The sequence below is a fragment of the Lolium perenne genome, chromosome 7 (assembly GCF_019359855.2).
Source record: "Lolium perenne isolate Kyuss_39 chromosome 7, Kyuss_2.0, whole genome shotgun sequence".
Classification (NCBI taxonomy): Eukaryota; Viridiplantae; Streptophyta; class Magnoliopsida; order Poales; family Poaceae; genus Lolium; species Lolium perenne.
In genome coordinates this window covers 28,314,296-28,323,336 of record NC_067250.2, presented here as the reverse complement: position 1 = coordinate 28,323,336, position 9,041 = coordinate 28,314,296, and positions in this window count along the sequence as shown.

Here is a 9,041-nt window from a genome sequence, read left to right as displayed (position 1 = left end):
CCAAAGCTGAGCAGATTTTCGACCTCTTGCTCAAGGAGAAGCAGCTAAAGTTACCCGAAGGCCACAAATTCCCTACGGTGCAAGAGCTCAACGGCAAGCCATATTGCAAGTGGCATAACACGTTAACCCATACCACCAACGACTGCAGGGTGTGGCGTCAGCAAATCCAAATGGCGATAGAACAAGGGCGTCTAATTTGCAGCCAGTACGCCATGAAAGTCGACACGCACCCCTTCCCCGCCGTTAACATGGTGGAGTTCGTTTACCCAGAGAGGTGCCAGCCATGTTTCTCGTTCAGCATTAACATGGTCGGGCCTGCGCACCACCCTGGTAAGGACAGAGATGAGGGCACCCGCTCTCGTGGCAAGGACAAGGAGGAAGCCGTTCCACGCGATCGGCTCCGACACGATGGCAAGCGCTACATCACAGAGGGAGAAGTGAAGAATGTGCGATATCAACGACCTCTCTCTGATCATCTCCTCAACGAATATGAGCGTCAGTATGACCAACGCCGGTGATACAACGACGATGACGAAAGAGATCGTCGGGCTAGTAGGGACGCCAGGAAAAATCATCGGCATGATCGGGACGATGAAGTATATGAGCGCCATGCCAAGGAAAAGCCAAGAGAGCAAGATGACGTGGACAGGCACTGGGACTATCCCTTCTTCAAACACTGCTGGGATTTAGGAATGAGCCGATTGCCCACAATCGGCAACTGCCCAGAATGTAGACAGAAGAGGAAGGGCACAGGAGACTGATGACCCACAAGTATAGGGGGTGTATCGTAGTATTTTCGATAAGTAAGAATGTCGATCCCAACGAGGAGCAGAAGGTGTTGACAAGCAGTTTCGATGAAGGATTCACTGTAAATGCTCACAGACAAGTATTCAGGGGGTTTTGATGTAACAGTTGAATAAAGTACGAGTAAGTAAAGTGCGAGAGTAACAATTGCAGCGAGTGGCCCAATCCTTTTTAGCACAAAGGACAAGCCGGTTTGTTTACTTATGATGACCAAACGTTCTCGAGGACACACGGGATTTTAGTCTAGTGCTTTCGCTACATACGGCTAAATAATCTTCATTGTTATGATAAGTGTTGTGTGGGTGAACCTATGCTAATGTACCGCCCTTCCTAGGACTAATACATACTTGTGATTATACCCCTTGCAAGCATCCGCAACTACAAGAAAGTAATTAAGAATAAATCTAACCACAGCCTTAAACTCTGAGATCCTGCGATCCCTCCTGCATCGATATACCAACGGGGGTTTAGGTTTCTGTCACTCCGGCAACCCCGCAATTAGCAAACGAATACAAGATGCATTCCCCTAGGCCCATAAATGGTGAAGTGTCATGTAGTCGACGTTCACATGACACCACTAGAAGAATAACACCACAACTTAAATATCACACCATTGAATATTACTCATCCATAGTTCACTACTAACATTTAGACTTCACCCATGTCCTCAAGAACTAAACGAACTACTCACGAGACATCATACGGAACATGATCAGAGGTGATATGATGATGAATAACAATCTGAACATAAACTTGGTTCAATGGTTTCACTCAATAGCATCAACAACAAGTAGAAATCGATACCGGGAGAGTTTCCCCTATCAAACAATCAAGATCAAACCCAAATTGCTACGGCGGTGACGGTGTCCAGCGGTGATGACGGCGGTGATGATGGTGGAGATGATGATGATGGTGATGGTGATGATGTCCAGCTCGATGACGGTGACGATGGCGTCGATTTCCCCCTCCCGGAGGGAATTTCCCCGGCGGATTCCTGCCCGCCGGAGAGCTCTTTTCTCTCTGGTGTTCTCCGCCCCGCAGAGGCGGCTGTAACTCTTCGCGAGGTACCCTCTGTGGCTTAGGTTTTTGGGACGAAGGATTTCGCGAAGAAAAGGAGGCGAAAGGGGTTGTGGGCCCCCCAAACCACATGGCGGCGCGGCCAGGGCATGGGCCGCGCCGCCCTAGGGTGTGGGCCCACCCTGGGTCCTCCTGGTCCCTCCTTCTGGCTTCCTTCGTCATCTTGAAAAATAGGATTTTTGGTATAATTTCCTCCCACAGTTGATCTTCCGAAATATTGCGTTCTGACGGTGCTTTTTCCAGCAGAATCCTGGCTCCGGTGCTTGATCCTCCAATAATGATGAAACATGCAAAATAGATGAAATAACATAAGTATTGTGTCCCAATATGAAATATATCAATGAATAACAGCAAATTATGATATAAAATAGTGATGCAAATTGGACGTATCAGAGACGTGTCAGTGTTCAAGCGTCTAGGGCCTCTCCCATCTCGGAACAAGCAAGCTGAGTCCTCTCGGGTGGAAGATCTCGAGGAATTAGAAGACGAAGAAGAAGAAGAAGAAGAAGATAAATACCACCGTCCAAGGTGGTGCCCTGATGGACTCAGCCACTCCCAAAAACGTAGGGTTCAGCGACTACGTTGCTTGGAGGAAGCCGAGAGGTTATACCTGCATACGTTGAGGAAGGCGCGGCCTGATCTGGCCGTGAAAATTCAGCGAACTCTGGACGAGGAGGGTCGACCACAGAAGAAAGAGTGGCGCCCCAAACAGAAGAAAGCCGATGTTGAGACATTGGCTGGCACAAACATGGTGTTCATCCTTCCGGCGGAGTTTTGTGCTCCTGGCACAGAGGAGGCACCCGTGGCACAACTTGACTGCGGCCCACGGCCAGTTATCTTTGAGAAGCCACGAGAGAGAAGCTACAGATACCTGAAGGCCCTGTACTTACGAGGTTATATCAATGGGCAGCCTGTCAACAAGATGCTGGTTGACACCGGAGTGGCAGTCAACATCATGCCATACTCCATGCTGGAGATGATGATGATGGTGATGGTGATGATGTCCAGCTCAATGACGGTGACGATGGCGTCGATTTCCCCCTCCCGGAGGGAATTTCCCCGGCGGATTCCTGCCCGCCGAAGAGCTCTTTTCTCTCTGGTGTTCTCCGCCCCGCAGAGGCGGCTGTAACTCTTCGCGAGGTACCCTCTGTGGCTTAGGTTTTCGGGACGAAGGATTTCGCGAAGAAAAGGAGGCGAAAGGGGTCGTGGGCCCCCCAAACCACATGGCGGCGCGGCCAGGGCATGGGCCGCGCCGCCCTAGGGTGTGGGCCCACCCTGGGTCCTCCTGGCCCCTCCTTCTGGCTTCCTTCGTCATCTTGAAAAATAGGATTTTTGGTATAATTTCCTCCCACAGTTGATCTTCCGAAATATTGCGTTCTGACGGTGCTTTTTCCAGCAGAATCCTGGCTCCGGTGCTTGATCCTCCAATAATGATGAAACATGCAAAATAGATGAAATAACATAAGTATTGTGTCCCAATATGAAATATATCAATGAATAACAGCAAATTATGATATAAAATAGTGATGCAAATTGGACGTATCAACTCCCCCCAAGCTTAGACTTCGCTTGTCCCCAAGCGAAACTGAACTCGATAGACAGGACCACATGTTTATGGAGTGAAGAGTCGATAAATAAAATACGGACAAGAAGCATCATATTCATTCACACAGGACATTATAGTAAACAACCTCTTATAACTCATCTTGAAACAAGTATAAGGTAATCACAAGTAAAGGTGCATAAGAAATCATAATTGGTGATGGCAAACTTCGTTCTTGGTCAGAGAACAATTAACAGATTATAATTATCTCCTTGAGCAGCGCTCTTATGTTAAAGTTTATAAGGCACAACTTGCATACTCAATCATAATGGTCTTTTCATGATCATTGATAACTTGCAAAGGTATATTCATTCAGATAAAACTTGTACTAAACAAGGAAGAATAAAAGACATGATGAAGCAAATCACAATATAATGGTTTGATCACAACTACTCAAATGCTTGCTTGAGATGGAGGGAAATAGGTTTACTGACTCAACATAAAGTAAAAGACAGGCCCTTCGCAGAGGGAAGCAGGGATTAAATCATGTGCTAGAGCTTTTTCAGTTTTGCAATCATATAAAGAGAATAAAAGTAACATTTTGAGAGGTGTTTGTTGTTGTCAACGACTGGTAGCGGGTACTCTAACCCCCTTGCCAGACAACCTCCTAAGAGCGGCTCCCATATTATTTTCATTTTGTGTGGCACTCCTTCCAACCTTTCTTTCACAAACCATGGCTAACCGAATCCTTCGGGTGCCTGCCAACAATCTCATACCATGAAGGAGTGCCTTTTTATTTTAGCTTTATGATGATGATGACACTCCCCCCAACCTTTGCTTACACAAGCCATGGCTAACCGAATCCTTCGGGTGCCGTCCATCAATCACATACCATGGAGGAGTGTCTATTTAGTTTGATTAATTTGGGACTGGGAATCCCATTGCCAGCTCTTTTTGCAGAATTATTGGATAAGCGGATGAAGCCACTAGTCCATTGGTGGAAGTTGCCCAACAAGATTGAAAGATAAAACACCACATACTTCCTCATGAGCTATGAAACATTGACACAAATAAGAGATACTAAGTTTTGAATTGTTTAAAGGTAGCACATGAAGTATTTACTTGGAATGGCAGAAAATACCATGTAGTAGGTAGGTATGGTGGACACAAATGACATAGGTTTGGGTTAAGGTTTGGATGCACGAGAAGTATTCCCTCTCAGTACAGGTCTTTGGCTAGCAAGGTTAATTAGCAAGCATAAGAGTCGAGGGAAACAAACAAATATACATATGATAGAAACAATCATGCATCTTCCTTGTAAGCACAAACAATCTTAACTTCAGAATAGTAAGCTATGAGCTAACAAGAAAGAAAGACAATGAAACATCTATATGTATTTCTCTTTTCTAACTAAACCTCAAAGTGTTGTTGCTATTGACCAATGCTAAGTTTGCCAAAACCAAATAGATTTATTCAATGCTCCCAAAGTGATACCAATACTAACAACAAGGTAAATCATATAATAGAGATTGCAAACTAGAATAGGATGTGCAATATGTAAATGATAAGACTTCTCATTAATATTCCATAACGATAACTCACACCAAGGGATACATAGATAACCAACTAAAGAGAGATACTTCCAACTGCAGCCCATCTTATATGATAACTTCCCTACTCATGATATGACACTACTTGACAAATAAAAGTAAAAGGTAGTGATAATGTGATACTGCGGCACTCCCCCAAGCTTGGAACAAACCAAGGGGATGCCAATACCGATGATGAGTTACTCCTGCGGCGATGGTGGTGATGAACTCCTCCCGCGCTTCCTAATAAGCTCCTTCATCTTCAGTTTCTCAGCTTGACAATTCTGCACTAAGATTCGGAGAGATTCATTGTTATCTGAAGTTGGCGATGACGACCTTGTGATGCGAATCAAGTGGTATTCCAGCATTCTTCGAAGACGGCAATTCTCCTCTTGGAGTATCTCCACTTCTCTTCTTAGAGCCCGATATTGATCACAAAACTCATCGGTAGTCCGTAGAACTTCTTCCACATGGGGAAGGAGTCGAGGCTAAGAGCGGGTGGTAAAGGTCCCTGCAGGTTATGAGAAAAAGAACGTCGAGTGTCAACAGATCCCACCAAGATGTGCTTGCTCCCTCCGGCTTGCTGCTCTTGTCTTGATGGCACCTCCTTCACTTCTTCCTCCGAAAGCCCCTTGCCCTTGTTGTTGGAGGCCATGGTGCTTCTAAACTGAAAATAGATCCTGGCAGAAACAGCTCGAAACAAAACACGTCGAAAACACGATATACGGACCTCCAGGGGTCCGGGGGATTATATAGCAAAAAATTTCGCGACACAAGGAAAGTACCAGATCGAACCAGAGTCGGAAAGGGGCGACGGGGCGGCCAAACCATAGGGCGGCGCGGGCCCTGGCCAGGCCGCGCCAGCCTATGGTTCCACGCCCTCGTGCGTCCTTTCCACTCCGTTTCGAACTCGTAATTTCTCATATTTTCCAAAAACAGCAAAAATATTGTTCGGAAAGTAAATTGCGTACTTTTCATTACCAGGACTATTACCTATTCAAAGTCGAGTTCTGGCGGACTGTCAATTTGCCCTTTGATGAAAGCTTCCGGTGTTTCCACTTGAATAATATCAACATCAACATTATAGGAATCACCTGAGATATAATGCTTGAGTCTTTGTCCATTCACCACTTGCGTAGCACTGCCTTGGAGAGAGCTAATTTTGATTGCTCCTGAACGATACACCTCCTCGACAACATATGGTCCTTCCCATTTCGAGAGTAATTTCCCTGCAAAGAATCTGAGACGAGACCGATACAATAGGACTTTATCCCCAATATTAAATTCTCTTTTGATAATCCTCCTATCATGCCATTTTTTAACTTTCTCCTTAAAGAGTTTAGCATTTTCATAAGCTTCACTTCTCCATTCATCTAGAGAACTCAATTGCAACAACCTCTTATCACCGGCAAGTTTAGGATCTTTATTTAATTCTCTAACAGCCCAATAAGCTTTGTGCTCTAGTTCTAAAGGTAAATGACAAGCTTTCCCATAAACCATTTTATAAGGTGACATTCCCATGGGATTTTTATAAGCAGTTCTATAAGCCCATAGTGCATCCTTCAATTTACTAGCCCAATTCTTTCTAGTTTTATTAACGGTCTTTCCCAAAATAGATTTAATCTCTCTATTTGATAATTCTACTTGACCACTAGTTTGAGGATGATAAGCGGAAGCAATTCTATGATTAATACCATACTTAGCAAGAGTTTTTCTAAAACCTCCATGAATAAAATGAGAACCTCCATCAGTCATAATATATCTAGGTACTCCAAATCTAGGAAAAATAATGTCTAAAAGCATTCTTAAAGAGGTCTCACCATCAGCACTTTTTGTAGGTATAGCTTCCACCCATTTAGTAACATAATCAACAGCAACAAGTATGTGAGTGTTACCTTCTGAAGACGGAAAAGGTCCCATGAAGTCAAATCCCCAACAATCAAACGGTTCAATAACAAGAGTATAATTCATAGGCATTTCATTGCGTCTGGAGATATTACCAACCCTTTGGCATTCATCACAAGATAAAATAAACTTCCTCGCATCTTTGAAGAGAGTTGGCCAATAAAAACCTGATTGTAGAACCTTTTGTGCGGTTCTTTCTCCGGCGTGATGTCCTCCATAAGCACTACCATGACATTTACTCAATATCTCTTGTTGTTCATATTCGGGAACACATCTTCGCATAATACCATCCACTCCTTCTTTATATAAGTGTGGGTCATCCCAGAAATAATGCCTCAAATCATAAAAGAATTTCCTCCTTTGCTGAGCTGAAAAGGTTGGAGGCAAGTACTTGGAAACAATAAAGTTAGCATAATCATCATACCAAGGACTGTCTCGCGAGCTCACCTTTATTACAGCCAATTGTTCATTTGGAAAACTATCATTAACAGGAACAGGATCATAAGCAATATTTTCCAATCTAGACAAGTTATCAAAGAACAGGATTATCAGCACCTTTCCTATCTACAATATGTAAATCAAATTCTTGCAAAAGAAGTACCCATCTAATAAGCCTCGGCTTAGCATCTTTCTTTGTCATTAGGTATCTAATTGCAGCATGATCAGTATGAATAGTAACTTTTGAATCAACAATATAAGATCTAAATTTATCACAAGCAAAAACTACAGCTAATAATTCTTTTTCAGTCGTAGCATAATTTCGTTGAGCAGCATCAAGAGTTTTACTAGCATAGTGAATAACATTCAGTTTTTTATCTACTCGCTGTCCAAGAACAGCGCCTACAGCAAAATCACTAGCATCACACATAATCTCAAAGGGTAAGTTCCAATCAGGAGGTTCAACTATAGGAGCAGTTGTTAAGGCTTTCTTAAGAGTTTCAAAAGCTTCCTTACAATCATCATCAAAAACAAATGGTACATCTTTTTGAAGAAGATTAGTAAGAGGCTTTGAAATCTTGGAGAAATCTTTAATAAATCTCCTATAAAACCCAGCATGACCAAGAACACTACGAATACCTTTAACATCCCTCGGATAGGGCATCTTCTCAATTGCTTCAACTTTAGCTCTATCAACTTCAATACCTCTCTCAGAAATTTTATGTCCCAATACAATTCCTTCATTAACCATAAAGTGGCATTTCTCCCAATTAAGAACAAGGTTAGTTTCTTCACATCTCTGCAAAACTTTATCAAGGTTTCGCAAGCAACTATCAAAAGAATTCCCATAGACGGAAAAATCATCCATGAATACCTCTACAATACTTTCACAAAAACCATGAAAAATAGCAGACATGCATCTTTGAAAAGTAGCAGGAGCATTACATAAACCAAAAGGCATGCGTCTATAAGCATAAGTTCCATAAGGACAAGTAAAAGTGGTTTTCTCTTGATCTTTAGCTTTAACAGCAATTTGTGAAAACCCAGAATAACCATCAAGAAAGCAAAAATGAGTATTTTTAGACAATCTTTCTAGCATTTGATCAATAAATGGTAAAGGGTAATGATCTTTTTTAGTAACTTTATTAACTTTTCGAAAATCAATGCACATTCTATACCCTACAACTACTCTGAGGGATGAGCTCATCATTATCATTAGGCACAACAGTCATTCCTCCTTTCTTGGGAACGCAATGCACAGGACTAACCCATCTACTATCAGCAATAGGATATATAATACCAGCTTCAAGAAGTCGTAATACCTCATTCCTTACCACTTCCTTCATCTTCGGAATTAGACGACGCTGATGTTCAACAACAGGCTTTGCATCATCTTCCATATTAATAGCATGTTGGCAAATAGAAGGAGAAATCCCTTTCAAATCATCAAGAGTGTAGCCAATAGCGCCTCGGTGCTTCTTCAATATTTCCAATAACCTTTCTTCCTCAATCTCTGAAAGCTTAGAACTAATAATAACAGGATATATTTTCTTATCATCAATATGAGCATATTTAAGATTATCAGGCAAAGGCTTTAAATCAAAAACAGGATCTTCCTTTGGTGGCGGTGTTGTACCCAGATCTTCCACCGGTAAATCATGCTTCAGAATAGGTTGGCGGAGAAA